The sequence below is a fragment of the Tamandua tetradactyla genome, chromosome 7 (assembly GCF_023851605.1).
Source record: "Tamandua tetradactyla isolate mTamTet1 chromosome 7, mTamTet1.pri, whole genome shotgun sequence".
Taxonomy (NCBI): Eukaryota; Metazoa; Chordata; class Mammalia; order Pilosa; family Myrmecophagidae; genus Tamandua; species Tamandua tetradactyla.
The window spans coordinates 57968542-57987005 of NC_135333.1; the positions used below are offsets into that span (position 1 = coordinate 57968542).

The 18464-nt window shown below is 39.2% G+C and overlaps 1 protein-coding gene across 3 annotated transcripts in view; it reads left to right on the top strand.

The window, feature by feature from the left end:
* IL15RA (interleukin 15 receptor subunit alpha) overlaps positions 1 to 18464 on the top strand; it is a 77988-nt gene that overhangs the window by 1258 nt on the left and 58266 nt on the right. The window lies entirely within an intron of this gene.

An 18464-nucleotide genomic window follows, 5' to 3' on the forward strand; every position in this document is an offset into this window, starting at 1 on the left:
GAAAAAAAAAAAAAAAAAGAAGGAGAGAGAAAGAAATGCGTCGGGCAAGTTGCACACAGGAGAAACGCCTCCAAACTCTTCAGCTATGGGAAACCGTGAGAAGGCTCCGAGGTGCTGGGGCAGCCTGGCTTGTGCGCTCTGGGGGAAAGTTGGCGAGCGCTGGGTGTGTTCGGGAAGGACGTAGGTGGCGTCGTCTCATCTCAGCAGGAAGAATCGTAAGAGTGACTGATAGGTTTCTGTCCCAGCTAGGGAGGAGGGAGAAGGGAGGAGAAAAGATAGATGGGGCTGCTTCAATCCACGTAGGCTCTTATCAATCTTTTAGAGCTCTTGGTGAGTCAGAGGAAATTTAGGAACGCTCTCTCCGGAAGAATGCGAGAATGCGCCTACTTACACAATTTGCATACAATTTGGGAGTCCTGGGCCCTTTGAGGGTAATCCATGAACTCTCAGGAGTTGGTAACCCCATGATGTGTAGGGGTGTGTGCTAGGCAAGAAACCCACGATGATTTATATCCGGTCGAACCAGACTGCCCTGTGCTCGGCCAGAGCCAACCGTCTACTGAATCCCATAGCTATGAGGGGTTTCATGAAGTTTTAGTTTCGTGAGTGTGTTGACAAGATTTCCCCACCCCCGCCCCACATCTGAGAAGCTGCGTTATGTTGACCCCATGACTGGTTAGTTCCTCTCCATGGATGGTGTCACACATGACCACTGAGGAGATAGATTGGGGCAACTCTGTTTTACGATGTGGAAGCGAAATGCAGCTTTGGTTAGAACCCAGCAAAAATGAAATGTCTGCTTTAAAGTGGATATAGGAACACTGCAAGGGAGATCTTTTAACACTTAACTACAGCATTGCCCTTTGACCCTACACAGGTGTTGCTTGTCAGGTCTCAGAAAATAAAACTTAACATGGGAAATGGATTTTGTGGCATGGGCGGGGCCCTTCAGTTTTTCTCCCTCAGCCGCTTCACTGGCAGGAGCTGGTGTGCTGCAAGATAGAGGAGCACAAAGATGCCAAGGCCTCACCCGCCAGAGGCCAAACCAGATAACCATGAGCATGAAGTCATGATCTGCACCAGCCTGATATCTCCTAGTGATGCCTGTGGCCACATATCACCCACCCCCACCCCCACCCCCACCACCACTCTTGGGCGTTTTTTCTTTTCAAACCACAATCTGACAGAAAGAGAGTTGAAGTCACTTTTCCTTTCGCTTGCGGGTTTCACTGACTCCCACCTACCTGCTCTCTCCCCTTCCTCTCACTCTGTCACTTTTCTGTTCTCACTGTGTCACTTTCCTTCTCTGTAGCAATAAACCCCTTAAACTTTACCTCAATGTCTTGCGTGGAGTCCTTTAACGACCCCATGCCTAACAGTGCTGCCATATGGTAACTCCTGATTTTAACAGTTTTACTGAGGTATAATGGACAGACAACAAACTGTACATATTTAAATTGTACAGTTTGATAAGGTTAGAGGTAAATGTTTACATTCATGAAGCCATCACCACAATCAAGAAAGTAAATAGATCTATCCTGAGGAAAGTTTCCTCATGTCCTGGGGTAATCCTTATCTCTCCTCAAGCCCCTGTACCCCATTGGTCTGTTCCTTTTTTTGTTTGTTTGTTTGTTTTGTTTTTTTATTTTTTTATTAACGGAAAGAAAAAAAAAAGAAATTAACACAACATTTAGAAATCATACCATTCTACATATGCACTCAGTAATTCTTAACATCATCACATAGATGCACGATCTTTGTTTCTTAGTACATTTGCATCGGTTTAGAGGAACTAGCAACACAACAGAAAAAGATATAAAATGTTAATATAAAGAAAAGAAATAAAAGTAGTAATAATAGTAAAAAACAACAACAACAAACAAACCAACAAGCAAACAAAAACAAAAAAAACCCCTATAGCTCAGATGCAGCTTCATTCAGTATTTTAACATGATTACTTTACAATTAGGTATTATTGTGCTGTCCATTTTTGAGTTTTTGTATCTAGTCCTGTTACACAGTCTGTATCCCTTCAGCTTCAATTACCCATTGTCTTACCCTGTTTCTAACTCCTGCTGAACTCTGTTACCAATGACATATTTCAAGTTTATTCTCGAATGTCCGTTCACATCAGTGGGACCATACAGTATTTGTCCTTTAGTTTTTGGCTGGATTCACTCAGCATAATATTCTCTAGATCCATCCATGTTATTACATGGTTCATAAGTTTATCTTGTCTTAAAGCTGCATAATATTCCATCGTATGTATATACCACAGTTTGTTTAGCCACTCTTCTGTTGATGGAGATTTTGGCTGTTTCCATCTCTTTGCAATTGTAAATAACGCTGCTATAAACATTGTTGTGCAAATGTCCGTTTGAGTTTTTGCCCTTATTTCCTTTGAGTAGATTCCCAGCAATGGTATTGCTGGGTCGTATGGCAATTCTATATTCAGCTTTTTGAGGAACCGCCAAACTGCCTTCCACAGTGGTTGCACCCTTTGACATTCCCACCAACAGTGGATAAGTGTGCCTCTTTCTCCGCATCCTCTCCAGCACTTGTCATTTTCTGTTTTGTTGATAATGGCCATTCTGGTGGGTGTGAGATGATATCTCATTGTGGTTTTGATTTGCATTTCTCTAATGGCCAGGGACATTGAGCATCTCTTCATGTGCCTCTTGGCCATCCGTATTTCTTCTTCTGGTAGGTGTCTGTTTAAGTCTTTTTCCCATTTTGTAATTGGGTTGGCTGTCTTTTTGTTGTTGAGATGAACAATCTCTTTATAAATTCTGGATACTAGACCTTTATCTGATATGTCGTTTCCAAATATTGTTTCCCATTGTGTAGCCTGTCTTTCTACTTTCTTGATGAAGTTCTTTGATGCACAAAAGTGTTTAATTTTGAGGAGCTCCCATTTATTTATTTCCTTCTTCAGTGTTCTTGCTTTAGGTTTAAGGTCCATAAAACCACCTCCAGTTGTAAGATCCATAAGATATCTCCCAACATTTTCCTCTAACTGTTTTATGGTCTTAGACCTAATGTTTAGATCTTTGATCCATTTTGAGTTAACTTTTGTATAGGGTGTGAGAGATGGGTCTTCTTTCATTCTTTTGCATATGGATATCCAGTTCTCTAGGCACCATTTATTGAAGAGACTGTTCTGTCCCAGGTGAGTTGGCTTGACTGCCTTATCAAAGATCAAATGTCCATAGATGAGAGGGTCTATATCTGAGCACTCTATTCGATTCCATTGGTCGATATATCTATCTTTATGCCAATACCATGCTGTTTTGACCACTGTGGCTTCATAATATGCCTTAAAGTCAGGCAGCGCGAGACCTCCAGCTTCGTTTTTTTTCCTCAAGATGTTTTTAGCAATTCGGGGCACCCTGCCCTTCCAGATAAATTTGCTTATTGGTTTTTCTATTTCTGAAAAATAAGTTGTTGGGATTTTGATTGGTATTGCATTGAATCTGTAAATCAATTTAGGTAGGATTGACATCTTGACTATATTTAGTCTTCCAATCCATGAACACGGTATGCCCTTCCATCTATTTAGGTCTTCTGTGATTTCTTTCAACAGTTTTTTGTAGTTTTCTTTATATAGGTTTTTTGTCTCTTTGGTTAAATTTATTCCTAGGTATTTTATTCTTTTAGTTGCGATTGTAAATGGGATTCGTTTCTTGATTTCCGCCTCAGCTTGTTCATTACTAGTGTATAGAAAAGCTACAGATTTTTGAATGTTGATCTTGTAGCCTGCTACTTTGCTGTACTCATTTATTAGCTCTAGTAATTTTGTTGTGAATTTTTCTGGGTTTTCTACATATAGTATCATATCGTCTGCAAACAGTGATAGTTTTACTTCTTCCTTTCCAATTTTGATGCCTTGTATTTCTTTTTCTTGCCTAATTGCTGTGGCTAGAACTTCCAACACAATGTTGAATAATAGTGGTGATAGTGGACATCCTTGTCTTGTTCCTGATCTTAGGGGGAAAGTTTTCAATTTTTGCCCATTGAGGATGATATTAGCTGTGGGTTTTTCATATATTCCCTCTATCATTTTAAGGAAGTTCCCTTGTATTCCTATCTTTTGAAGTGTTTTCAGCAGGAAAGGATGTTGAATCTTGTCAAATGCCTTCTCTGCATCAATTGAGATGATCATGTGATTTTTCTGCTTTGATTTGTTGATATGGTGTATTACATTAATTGATTTTCTTATGTTGAACCATCCTTGCATACCTGGGATGAATCCTACTTGGTCATGATGTATAATTCTTTTAATGTGTTGTTGGATACGATTTGATAGAATTTTATTGAGAATTTTTGCATCTGTATTCATTAGAGAGATTGGTCTGTAGTTTTCTTTTTTTGTAATATCTTTGCCTGGTTTTGGTATGAGGGTGATGTTGGCTTCATAGAATGAATTAGGTAGTTTTCCCTCCACTTCGATTATGTTGAACAGTTTGAGGAGAGTAGGTACTAATTCTTTCTGGAATATTTGATAGAATTCACATGTGAAGCCGTCTGGTCCTGGACTTTTCTTTTTAGGGAGCTTTTGTATAACTAATTCAATCTCTTTACTTGTGATTGGTTTGTTGAGGTCATCTATTTCTTCTTGAGTCAAAGTTGGTTGTTCATGTCTTTCCAGGAACCTGTCCATTTCTTCTAAATTGTTGTATTTATTAGCGTAAAGTTGTTCATAGTATCCTGTTATTACCTCCTTTATTTCTGTGAGGTCAGTAGTTATGTCTCCTCTTTCATTTCTAATCTTATTTATTTGCATCCTCTCTCTTCTTCTTTTTGTCAATCTTGCTAAGGGCCCATCAATCTTGTTGATTTTCTCATAGAACCAACTTCTGGTCTTATTGATTTTCTCTATTGTTTTCATGTTTTCAATTTCATTTATTTCTGCTCTAATCTTTGTTATTTCTTTCCTTTTGCTTGCTTTGGGATTAGTTTGCTGTTCTTTCTCCAGTTCTTCCAAGCGGACAGTTAATTCCTGCATTTTTGCCTTTTCTTCTTTTCTGATAAAGGCATTTAGGGCAATAAATTTCCCTCTTAGCACTGCCTTTGCTGTGTCCCATAAGTTTTGATGTGTTGTGTCTTCATTTTCATTTGCCTCTAGGTATTTACTAATTTCTCTTGCAATTTCTTCTTTGACCCACTTGTTGTTTAAGAGTGTGTTGTTGAGCCTCCATGTATTTATGAATTTTCTGGCACTCCGCCTATTATTGATTTCCAACTTCATTCCTTTATGATCCAAGAAAGTGTTGTGTATGATTTCAATCTTTTTAAATTTGTTAAGACTTGCTTTGTGACCCAGCATATGGTCTATCTTTGAGAATGATCCATGAGCACTTGAAAAAAAGGTGTATCCTGCTGTTGTGGGATGTAATGCCCTATAAATGTCTGTTAAGTCAAGCTCATTTATAGTAATATTCAGGTTCTCTATTTCTTTATTGATCCTCTGTGTAGATGTTCTGTCCATTGATGAGAGTGGTGAATTGAAGTCTCCAACTATTATGGTATATGTGTCTATTTCCCTTTTCAGTGTTTGCAGTGTATTCCTCACGTATTTTGGGGCATTCTGGTTCGGTGCGTAAATATTTATGATTGTTATGTCTTCTTGCTTAATTGTTCCTTTTAACAGTATATAGTGTCCTTCTTTGTCTCTTTTAACTGTTTTACATTTGAAGTCTAATTTGTTGGATATTAGTATAGCCACTCCTGCTCTTTTCTGGTTGTTATTTGCATGAAATATCTTTTCCCAACCTTTCACTTTCAACCTATATTTATCTTTGGGTCTAAGATGTGTTTCCTGTAGACAGCATATAGAAGGATCCTGTTTTTTAATCCATTCTGCCAGTCTATGTCTTTTAATTGGGGAATTCAGTCCATTGACATTTAGAGTTATTACTGTTTGGATAATATTTTCCTCTACCATTTTGCCTTTTGTATTAAATATATCATATCTGACTTTCCTTCTTTCTACACTTTTCTCCATGTCTCTCTCTTCTGTCTTTTTGTATCTGACTCTAGTGCTTCCTTTAGTATTTCTTGCAGAGCTGGTCTCTTGGTCACAAATTCTCTTAGTGACTTTTTGTCTGAGAATGTTTTAATTTCTCCCTCATTTTTGAAGGACAATTTTGCTGGATATAGGAGTCTTGGCTGGCAGTTTTTCTCTTTTAGTAACTTAAATATATCATCCCACTGTCTTCTAGCTTCCATGGTTTCTGCTGAGAAATCTACACATAGTCTTATTGGGTTTCCCTTGTATGTGACGGATTGTTTTTCTCTCGCTGCTTTCAAGATCCTCTCTTTCTCTTTGACCTCTGACATTCTAACTAGTAAGTGTCTTGGGGAACGCCTATTTGTGTCTAATCTCTTTGGGGTGCGCTGCACTTCTTGGATCTGTAATTTTAGATCTTTCATAAGAGATGGGAAATTTTCAGTGATAATTTCTTCCATTAGTTTTTCTCCTCCTTTTCCCTTCTCTTCTCCTTCTGGGATACCCACTACACGTATATTTGTACGGTTCACATTGTCCTTGAGTTCCCTGATACCTTGTTCAAATTTTTCCATTCTTTTCCGGATAGTTTCTGTTTCTTTTTGGAATTCAGATGTTTCATCCTCCAAATCACTAATTCTATCTTCTGTTTCTTTAAATCTGTCGTTGTAGGTATCCATTGTTTTTTCCATCTTTTCTACTTTATCTTTCACTTCCATAAGTTCTGTGATTTGTTTTTTCAGTTTTTCTATTTCTTCTTTATGTTCAGCCCATGTCTTCTTCATGTCCTCCCTCAATTTATCGATTTCGTTTTTGAAGAGGTTTTCCATTTCTGTTCGTATATTCAGCATTAGTTGTTTCAGCTCCTGTATCTCATTTGAACTATTGGTTTCTTCGTTTGACTGGGCCATATGTTCAATTTTCTGAGCGTGATCCGTTATCTTCTGCTGGCGTCTGGGCATTTAGTCAGATTTCCCTGGGTGTTCGACCCCACAGGTTGAAAGATTTTTCTGTGCAATCTCTGGGTTCTGTTTTTCTTATCCTGCCCAGTAGGTGGCGCTCATGGCACACGTTTGTCTACGGGTTCCACCAGTGAAAGTTGCTGTAGGTCCTTTAACTCTGGAAAATTCTCGCCGTAGGGGAGGTTCGGCAGCCGAAGCATCTTGGAAGAATGCCAGCCGGCCTGGGGTTCCGAATGCGGGGAGGGTCGCCGGCTGCCGCAGCACGGGAGAACGTCCGGCCGAATTAGCTAGTTGGCCCGGGGCACCAAGCGTGGCGGGAGGGCGCCAGCTGTCGCAGCCCAGGAGAGTGCACTATTCCCAGCCGACGGGGGAGTCACGTGTTTGGAAGGGATCCCCCGGTCACTGTTCTCCGCAGTCTGGGGATTTCCGACCCAACTATCTCAGTTGTTCCGGGGGGCCTCATGTGGTGGGGGCACCAGCTGCCACGGCCTAAGAGGACCGCCTGTCCAATTCTACCAGTTGGCCTGGGAAGGTGGAAGGGAGGGACTCCGGTCGCTTGCCATCCCACCCAGGAAAGCCCGTGCCCCTTGGTGATCTCACCGGAGCTGGTTCTCCCAGATAGTCAGCCGTTCCAGGATGGGGTACGCTGTCCCAGCCGTTCCAGGATGGGGTACGCCATCCCTTTGATCTCCCTCGTGACTCCGGGAGCTGCTCTGTATTATCTCCACTCCCCCAGTAGCTGTTCTGGAGGAGGAAAGGTGAGGGCGGCAAGGCTGTAGAGGCTGGTGGTGGAGGAGCCAGTGAAGGCGGGGGAAGAGGACACCGTGGTGGTTGGAGAGCGGCCGGAGCAGGAGGGGGTGGAGAGGGGAGAAGGAGGGAGGGCGGGTCGGCTGCTGCGGGGCATGGGCGCCGCGCGGCGGGCCGGCGGAGAAAGAGAGGGGAGAAGGAGGGCGGGCGGGTCGGCTGCTGCGGGGCGTGGGCGCCGTGCGGCGGGCCAGCGGAGAAAGAGAGGGGAGAAGGAGGGCGGGCGGGTCGGCTGCTGCGGGGCATGGGCGCCACGCGGCGGGCCGGCAGAGAAAGACTGGTCTGTTTCTTGACATTACTGACTTGTTGCATTTTCTAGAATTTTACATAAATGGAATGCTAGAGTAGGTACTCTTTCTTGTGTGATATTTCACTCATGGTACTTTTATTAAAATTTTAAGTATTTATTACCTTTTTTCAATACACTGCTTTTAGTTGCTGTTGCTTATAGTAGTGTATTCATGGTGACCAAAAATGGGTAGCAACCAAGATGTCTTTCAAAGCACTCTTCAGCAAGTAATTACAGAACAGATCTCAGAGTTTCTCATGGTTCATGGTACTTATTTTGATAATTCATCAATGTTGTAACTTGAATCAATAGCTCTTTCTTTTTATTGTTGAGTAGTGTTCCATTGTATGAATATAGTGCAGTTGTTATCCATTCACTTGTTCGTGGACATTTGGGTTGTTTCAAATTTGTGGCTATCATATACATACAAAGCTGCTATGAATATTCATAGATAGGGTTTTGTGTGGAGATATGTTTTCATTTCTCTTGGGTCCAGAAAATGGCTAGGAATGGCTGGATCATGTGGTATGTGCATGTTTACTATTTAAGAAACTGCAAAATGGTTCTCCAAAATTGTTATAAAAGTTCCCAATCCTACCAGCAGCATATGAGAGTTTCACTTTTTCCACATCCTGTCAACACTTGGTATGGTCAGTCTTTTAATTTTACCCATTCTAATAGGTGCATAGTGGTATCTTACAGTTGTAAGTTTCATTTCTCTAATAACTAATTATATTGATCTTTCCATATGCTTATTTGCCATCAGTGTATCGTCTTTGGTGAAGTGTCTGTTCAAATCTTTTGCTCTTTTAAAAACTGAATTTTATTATTACTGAATTTTTGGAGTTCTTTATATATTCCGGACATAAGTCCTTTATCAGATATGGGTATACCTTGGAGATGTCACAGGTTTGGTTCCAAACCACTGCAGTAATCAAATATTGACATAAAACAAGTCATATGAACCAAACAAGTTTAGTTTTCCGGCACATATAAAAGTTATGTTTACACTCTACTGTAGTTACTAAGTGTGCAATAGCATTATGTCTAAAATAACAATGCATATCCCTTAATTTAAAAATACTTTATTGCTAAAAAATACTAACATCTGAGCCTTTAATGAGTTATAACCATTTTGCTGGTGGAGGGTCTTGCCTCCACATCGATGACTACTGACCGATCAGGGTGGTAGTTACTGACAGTTGGGGTGGCTGTGACAATTTCTTAAAATATGACAACAATGTAGTTAGCTACATTGATCGACAATTCCTTTCACAAAATCAGAGAAATCTGTAGCATATGAAGCTGTTTGATAGCATTTTACCCATGGAACTTCTTTCAAAATTGGAGTCAATCCTCTCAAACCCTGTCACTGCTTTATTAACAAGGTTAATGTAACATTCTAAATCTTTTGTTGTCATTTCAACAAGGTTTGCAGCATCTCCATCAGAAATAGATTGCATCTCAAGAAATCACTTTTCTTTTCTCTTCCATAGAAAGCAACCCATCATACATTCACATTTTATCATGAGATTTCAGCAGTTCAGTCACATCTTCTGCTCCACTTCTAATTCTGTTCTCTTACTATTTCCACCACATCTGCAGTTACTTCCTACTTTGAAGTCTTGAACTCACAGTCATCCACAAAAGTTGGAATCAACTTTTTCCACACTGATATTCTGACTTCCTCCTATGAATCATGAATGTTTTCAGTGGCATCCAGAATGCTGAATCCTTTCCAGAAGGTTTTCAATTGACTTTGCTCAGATCCATCAGAGGAATCACAATCTATGCAGCTATAGCCTTACAAAATGTATTTCTTAAGTAATAGGACTTGAATAGGTTACCAAGGGATGAGGTGGGGATACAAAATGGGTAGTTAATTCTTACATGTACAGTTTCTATTTGGGTTGATAATAAAGTTTTGCTAATAGATGGTGGTAATGGTAGTATAAGATTGTGAATGTAATTAATAGCACTGAATTATTTATTTGAATGCAATTAAAAATGGAAATTTTAGATTGTTAGAATGAAAATTAAAAAATACGTAAGACTGTACAATACAGTGAACCCTTTTGGAAACAACAATAGAAGAATGATGGAAGATGTAATAACATCTACCTGTCAACATAGGATTATTTGATGAGCTATCATTTAAGAGTAATAGTAAAGTAAAAATATTTTCAAACAAAAATAATGAGTAACGGCATTGAAGCACTTCCGAAGTATGTATTCATAACAAGAAGGGTATTGATTGACTTTATATTGTATTATTAAGTATGCATGTTAAAATGGCTAGTATAGGCAATAAATAAAAAGACATAGATGATACAGTTTCTAAGTAAGTAGAGGAAAGTTTCTTCACCAGAAACTGCTAATTCAAATGCAGTCTCAAAATATATAAGGAAAAAAATGGGCAGGACTACAAGGAAAATTTGGCAAATCTACAATTATACTAGAAATGTTTAACTCAGATTTTGACTCATCAAATAAAAAATCAGTCAGAATATACTTTAACAAGCTTGATCCATTGAACGAATACAGAATAGTTTGTCTAACAATTGAAGAACGTGTATTCTTTTCAAACAAATATAGAACCTTTATGAAAACTGATTGTCTGCCAGACCATAAAATCAGCCTCAATATATTTCAAAAGACCGATGTCATACAGACCACCTTCTCTGATCACAAGGAATTTAAGTCAAAAAATGATTGCAGAAAGTTAACTAGAATTTTTTTTAAAAATCTTATTTTGGAAACTTAGAGCCTTGTGTATTTACACTAGAAAATAGAAAGGGTTAAAATTATGAGCTAAGCATCCAACTTCAAAGTTAAAAAAAAAAGCAGAATAGGCCCAAAGAAAGTAGAAGGAAGAAAATAATTAAAACAAAAACAAGAATAAACGAAATAGAAGACAGGTATACACTAGAGAAGTGCAGAAATCCAAACGTTTGTTCTTTGAAATGTCTAAAAAATAAACTTCTAGCAGAATTAAGAACAAATGAGAAGTCTTAAACAACACAATGCATGAAAAAGAGGACGTAATATATAAGATGACATTAAACGTAACTTCATGCAAATAGATTTTAAAATGTAGATGATAAATTCCTACTGACCACAGAAAAGTTAGAGAAGGGACAGGAGGGCAACTGAGGCAGCAATTCGGGAGTGCAGCTGACCTGGGAGAGGTTTCTGCACCACATGCAGCAGCCCTGGTTGCAGAGGCCGAGGAACCAAGAGGCAGAAAGCTGGAGCCTGGAGTGGAGGTACAGAGAGACAAAGCCCGCGCGAGTGCGTGGAGGGGAGACCAGGACTAGGAAGTAAGCCAGGCCACATTCCTTGGGTGCACTACCCTCACCAGTGCAGCCCCTTGACTGGTGACTCACCCCACAATCCACACACCTGAACCCCGTCACCCACTTCCATTCCCCAGGCTCCAGGTGCCCCCACCCCACCATCCCCCATATACCTGCCCCACACCCACACCCCAAGTGCAGCCTAACCCACCTTTCCTATACCCCTCCTGAGCACTACCTCCCCCTCCCTGTTCCCTGCAGGTTGTTGCCAGCGCATAACGGTTTCAGGCACTAACCTCCATACCTAGGCTACCCACGCTCCTCTGCCCATAATGTCACACAGCCTCCTCCCATCCTCCCTGAGCTTATCACATCCATTTAGGGCACTCCCAGGCCCACACATGTGCATGGGCCCCAATCATGTCATTCAGCTTTGGAAACCATGCTTTATAGTAGTCCTAGAACCATGCATGTGCACAGCCCTCAAACTCACTTCTCAGCTCTGAGAAAATGCCAGCCTGCACAGCTAAGTCACATCTGCCCCCAGTCCATGAAGGCATAATGCTGACCTGCTGTCACAGCTCTACTCATGCACATAAAGAGCCCCATGCCTTAGACCAGTGCACACTAGGGTTACACCCCCCAGACTGGTGCACCCGCACAGCTACATTCTCCCTGGCTACTGGGCACCCGTTTTCACAAGCATCAGCATAACATCCCCAACCTACACCCATACTTGCCCTGAAACAAAGCACCATACTGAGTGTTCACCCCATGCCCTGCTCCCTGCTGTACATCCCACAAACACAAGTGATATAGAGGACAGGATAATTAACTTCGAAGATTCAAAATAGCAAATGGCAAAAAAGATGGAAGAAATTGGATGGGAACTCAGGAAAATAATAGACAAAACAAAGCACTCAAATATAAGAATCACTGGTGACCCTGAAGGAGAAGAGAGGAGTACAGGGCTAGGAAGAGTAGTTGAGGATATATAATGGGGGAAATTTTCCCAATCCTCATAAAGGGAATAAATATACAAGTCAAAGAAGCCCAATGAACTCCAAACAGAATAAATCCAAATAGGCCTTCCCCAAGGTATGTATTAATCAGTCTGTCAAATGTTGAAGAGAAGCAGAAAATCCTGAAAGCAGCAAGAGAAAAATAATCTACTACATACAAAGAAAATAAAATAAGACTGAAATCAGACTCCTCAACTAGCACCCTGGAAGTGAGAAGGCAGTGGTGTGAGATATTGAAATCCTGAAAGAGAAAGACTTCCAGCCAAGAATTCTATACCCAGCCAAATTGTCCTTCAAAATTGAGGGAGGGAGAGATTAAAGTTTTCACAGACAAAGAAGTCCTGAAAGAATATGTCAACAAGAAACCAGCCCTACAAGAAATATTAAAAGGAGTTCTGCCAGCTGAAAAAAAAAGACAGGAGAGGGAGGTCTGGAAGAGGGCACAGAATTGAAGAGTACTAGTAAGGGGAATTTAAAGGATTAAAAGGAAAAGAGGGAAAAGAATATATAGATCTGACAAATAAAAAAAGATAAGATGGTGGAATCAAGAAATGCTTTTTCAGTAATAACTTTGAATGTTAATGGACTAAACTTACCCATTAAAAAATACAGATTGACAAAATGGATTAAGAAACAATCTAGCTATATGCTGCTTACAAGAGACTCATCTTAGACACAAGGATACAAATAGATTGAAGGTGAAAGGATGGAAAAAGATTTGTCATGCAAGTTGTAACCAAAAGAAAGCAGGAGTACCTATACTAATATTGGACAAAATAGATTTTAAATGTAAAGACATCTTAAGAGACAAAGAAGGACACTATGTACTAATTAAATGCTAAATTCACCAAGAAGATATAACAATCATAAATATTTATGCTCCCAATCAAGGAGCTCCAAAGTACATGAGACAGACATTGGCAAAACTGAAGGGAGCAATAGATGTTTCGACAGTAATAGTAGGAGACGTCAATACACCACTCTACTCTATAGAGAGAACAACCAGACAGAATATCAACAAGGAAAAAGAGAAGTTAAATAACTTGATAAATGAATCAGACCTAACAGACATATATAGGTCACTGCACCACAAAGCACAAGGATATACTTTCTTCTCTAGTGCTCATGGAACATTCTCCAGGATAGATCATATGCTGGGACACAAAACAGGTCTTTATAAATTTAAAAATATTGAAATTATGCAAAGTACTTTGTCTGATCACAATGGGATGAAGCTGGATCCCAAGAACCACCAAAGAATGAGAACATTCACAAATATATGGAGATTAAACAATACACTCTTAAACAACCAATGAGTCAAAGAAGAAATTGCTAGGGAAATCAGTAGCTATCTGAAGATGAGTAAAAATGAGAATACAGCTTATCAGAACTAATGGGATGCAGCAAAGGCTATGCTGAGAGGGAAATTTATTGCCCTAAATGCCTGTATTAAAAAACAAGAAAGAGGAAAAATCGAGGACTTAACAGCAAACCTGGAGGAACTTGAGAAAGAATAGCAAACTGACCCCACAGCAAATAGGAGAAGAGAAATAACAAAGATTAAAGAAGAGAAAAAAGGAATGGGAGAACAAATGAACAATAGAAAAAATCAATAAAACAAAAGTTGGTTCTTTGAGAAAACCGATAAAATTGATGGGCCACTAGTAAGACTGACAAAGGGAAAAGAGAGAGGATGCAAATAAACAAAATCAGAAATGAGAAGGGGTGCATAACCACAGACCCTGAAGAAATAAAAGAATCATAAGAGGATACTATGAACAGCTATATGCCAACAAACTAGACAACTTAGATGAAATGGACAAATTCCTGGACACACACAAACAAGCTACACTGACTCAGAAAGAAATAGAAGATCTCAACAAGCCCATCAAAAGTAAAGAGACTCATTACGTCATCAAAAATCTCCCTACAAAGAAAAGCCCAGGGCCAGATGGCTGCACAGGGGAATTTTATCAAACATTCCAGGAAGAACTAACACCAATCCTGCTCAAACTTTTCCAAAAAACTTGAGGAAAAAGGAACTCTACATAACTTATTTTATGAAGCTAATATCATTTAAATACCAAAACCAGGTAAAGATGCTATAAGAAAGGAAAACTACAGGCCAATCTCCCTAATGAACATAGATGCAAAAATTCTCAATAAAATATTAGCAAATCAGATCCAACAGCACAATGAAAGAATTATACACCATGACCAAGTGGGGTGTATACCAGGAATGCAAGGGTGATTCAACACAAGAAAATCAATTAATGTAATACAGCACATTAACAAATCAAAAGGGAAAAACCACATGATCATCTCAATTGATGCTGAAAAAGCATTTTGCAAAATTAATCATCCTTTTCTGATTAAAAAGCACTCCAAAAATAGGAATCAAAGGTAACTATCTCAATATGATAAAGGACATATATGAAAAACCAATAGTCAGCATCGTACTCAATGGAGAGAGACTGAAAACCTTCCCCCTAAGATCAGGAACAAGACAAGGATGCCCTCTGTCACCACTATTATTCAACACTGTGCTAGAAGTTCTAGCTAGAGCAATCAGGCAGGATAAAGAAATACAAAGCATCCAAATTGAAAAGGAAGAAGTAAAATTCTCATTATTTGCAGATGATATGATACTATACTTGGAAGATCCTGAGAAATCTACAGCAAAGTTACTTGAGCTAATAAAGTCAGCAAGGTGGTGGGATATAAAATTAATGTGTAAAAATCAGTAACATTTCTATACACAAACAATGACCTAGCTGAGGAGTCAGTTAAGGAAAAAATTCCATTCAAAATAGCAACTAAAAGAATGAAATACTTAGGAATGAACGAAATACTTAGGGATGTAAAGGACTTTTACACAGAAACCTACATAACATTGCTAAAAGAAATCAAAGGAGATCTAAACAGGTGGAAAGACATTCCCTGCTCATGGATAGGAGGTTAAACATAGTTAAGATGTCAAGTCTCCCCAAATTGATCTACAGATTCAACACAATATCAATCAAAATTCCAACAATCTACTTTGAGGACTTGGAGAAGCTAGTCACCAAATTCATCTGGAAAGTAAAGAGACCCCGAATAGCTAAAAGCATCCTAAGAAAGCAGAACGAAGTGGGATGATTAACACTCCCTGACTTTAAAACCTATTATAAATTATAAAATTTTATTTAAAAAAACCATAGTGATCCAAACAGCATGTTACTAGCACAAAGATAGAAGCATTGACGAATGTAATCGAATTGAGAGTGTAGAAATAAACCAGGAAATCTATGGTCAACTGATTTTTGACAAGGCCCCCAAATCCTCTGAACTGGGATAAAATAGTCTTTTCAATAAATGGGCATGGAAAAACTGGATATCATAGCCAAGAGAATGAAAGAGGTCCCCTATCTTATACCCTGTACACAAAAATTAATTCAAAGCTGATCAAACACCTAAATATAAGAACTAGCACCATACAGCTTCTAGAAGAAAATGTAGGGAAACATCTTCAAGACCTAGTAATAGGAGGTAGCTTCCTAAACTTTATACCCAAAGCAAAAGCAACAAAAGAAAAAAATAGATAAATGGGAACTCCTCAAAACCAAATGCTTCTGCACCTCAAAAGACTTTGTCAAAAGGGTGAAGAGGCAGTCAACTGAATGGGAGAAAAATATTTGGAAACCACATATCAGACAAAGGTTTGATTTCCTGCATATACAAAGAAATCATGCAACTCAACAAATGAACAAACAATCCAATTATAAAACGGGCTAAAGTTATGAATAGGCATTTTTGTGATGAGCAATTACAGATGGCTCAAAAGCACCTAAGAGACACTCATTTTCACTGGCTATAAGGGAAATACAGATCAAGACTACAGTGAGATACCACCTCACACCTATAAGAATGGCTGCTATTAAACAGGAAACTATAAATGTTGGAGAAGTGTGGAGAAACTGGGACACTTATGCACTGCTGGTGGGAATGTATAATGGTGCAGCCACTATGGAAGACTGTTTTGTGGTTCCTGAGGAAACTAAATATCAAGTTGCCCTATGACCCAGCAATAGCACTACCTGGTATATACCCAGAAGAGCTGAAAGGAACAGCACAAACAGACATTAGCACACCAACGTTCATAGCAGCATTATTCACAATCACCAAAAGATGTAAACAAACCAAATGCCCATCAACAGACAAGTGGATCAACAAAATGTAGTATAAACATACAATGGAATATTATGCAGCAGTAAGACAAAATGATGATCTGAAGCTCATGACAGGATGTTTGAGGCTTGAGGACATTATGCTGAGCGAAATTAGCCAGACAGAAAAGGACAGATACTGTATGATTCCACTTTTATGACCAGCCTAAAGGTATAATCAGAGGCTTATAATACAGAATATAGGGGACTTAGAGATACATAGAAGCTAGAGATGGGTGAACCATAAGCTAATGAGGTTGAACTCCAGTGTAAGGAAATAGATAGGAGTGAAGTCATTCACAGAAATGTGAATGAACATGTGGGACATTTGGTGAGACAAATAAGCCAGAAACAAAAAACAACAATGATATGGTCACCTTTAGAAAACACTTATAAGAAAACAGAGAACTAGATTGTAAGCTTTAGAGCAGACACATTCTCTAGTGGGTCTATAAGTAATATTCCCATATTGAAGATGAACAAAGTTGAAAGGGGTTGTATAGACCTATGTATCCCACTGATTCACACTAGAAATGTGGATGAGTTCTCATAAGAATTACTTCAAAGATATGATTCTTGTACAAAGAGTGTTTAAGTACAGGGTCCTGGGGGGAAACTGCTATTACATGCTATGAGCTATGTTCAGAAAGAAACCATCAGCACTACTACAGCAACAGCAGAGGTAAATAATGGGATGAGGGACAAGAGTTAAGAGGAGGTTTAGATTTCCTATCTGGTGACAGTGTGTTTATTGGTTTTCTGTCTCTTGGGAACAAAGAAATTATCTAAAATTGAGAATGCTGATAGACTTTGGGCCCTCTACATATGCCCGATGAATGCAGGTGGCTGAAGGATGCATTGATGGAGGAGATTGGCGAATGATGGTGTATACTTTTGAACGAAGGTTGTGCTGCTACAAAAATGAACAATGTCGTGAGGCATACAACGGTGTGAATGAACATGTGGGACATTTGGTGAGACAAAATAAGCCAGAAACAAAAAACAACAACAATGGTATGGTCACCTTTAGAAAATGCTTATAAGGACACAGGGGCCTAGATTGTAAACTTTAGAGCAGACACATAAAGTCTGGAGTGGTGATTATTATTTATGGATTTTGAGAGGCTGTTTTCTATATATAACCTGATATTTAGAGATAAGAACAAAGCCGAACAGGTTGGGGTTAAAGTAATTAAGAATATAGGGGTAAGGAAGACAGTGTCCATATTTTAGAATCACACATACTCTTTGAGACCAATGGAAGAAAGGTTTATTTGATCTGGAACTGAAATTTTTTCTAGTGCATAATCTAATTTAACCTATCTGTAGAGCTCATTTGAATAATTGAAACACAGGAAGCACAGAATAGGAAAGAGGTCCTTTGATCCTGTATAGATTGTTGGAATGCCTGGAAACATCCTAGAGTGTAATAAGCTGATAATTAAAAAGTATTAGCAAAGTTCCCTGAGGGAGGGGAGAAAGACTATGGAACTTAAACCTTACCATAAGGGAGTCCCCTGATACTGTGTCAAACTTTAGGGACACCCAAATAAATAGGCCATTGTGCTGGTTTGAAAGGATATATGTACCCTTGAAAAGCCATGTTTTAATCAAAATCCCATTTCATAAAGGCAGAATAATCCTTATTCAATACTGTATGTAATTAGATCATCTCCCTGGAGATGTAACCCAATCAAGAGTGGTTGTTAAACTGGATTAGGGGAGGTGTGTCTCCACCCACTTGGGTGTGTCTTGATTGATTTACTGGAGCCCTATAAAAGAGGGAACATTTTGGAGAATGGGAGATTCAGAGATAGCAAAGCAGAATGACATAGTCACAAGAAGCAGAGTCCACCAGCCAGTGACCTTTGGAGATGAA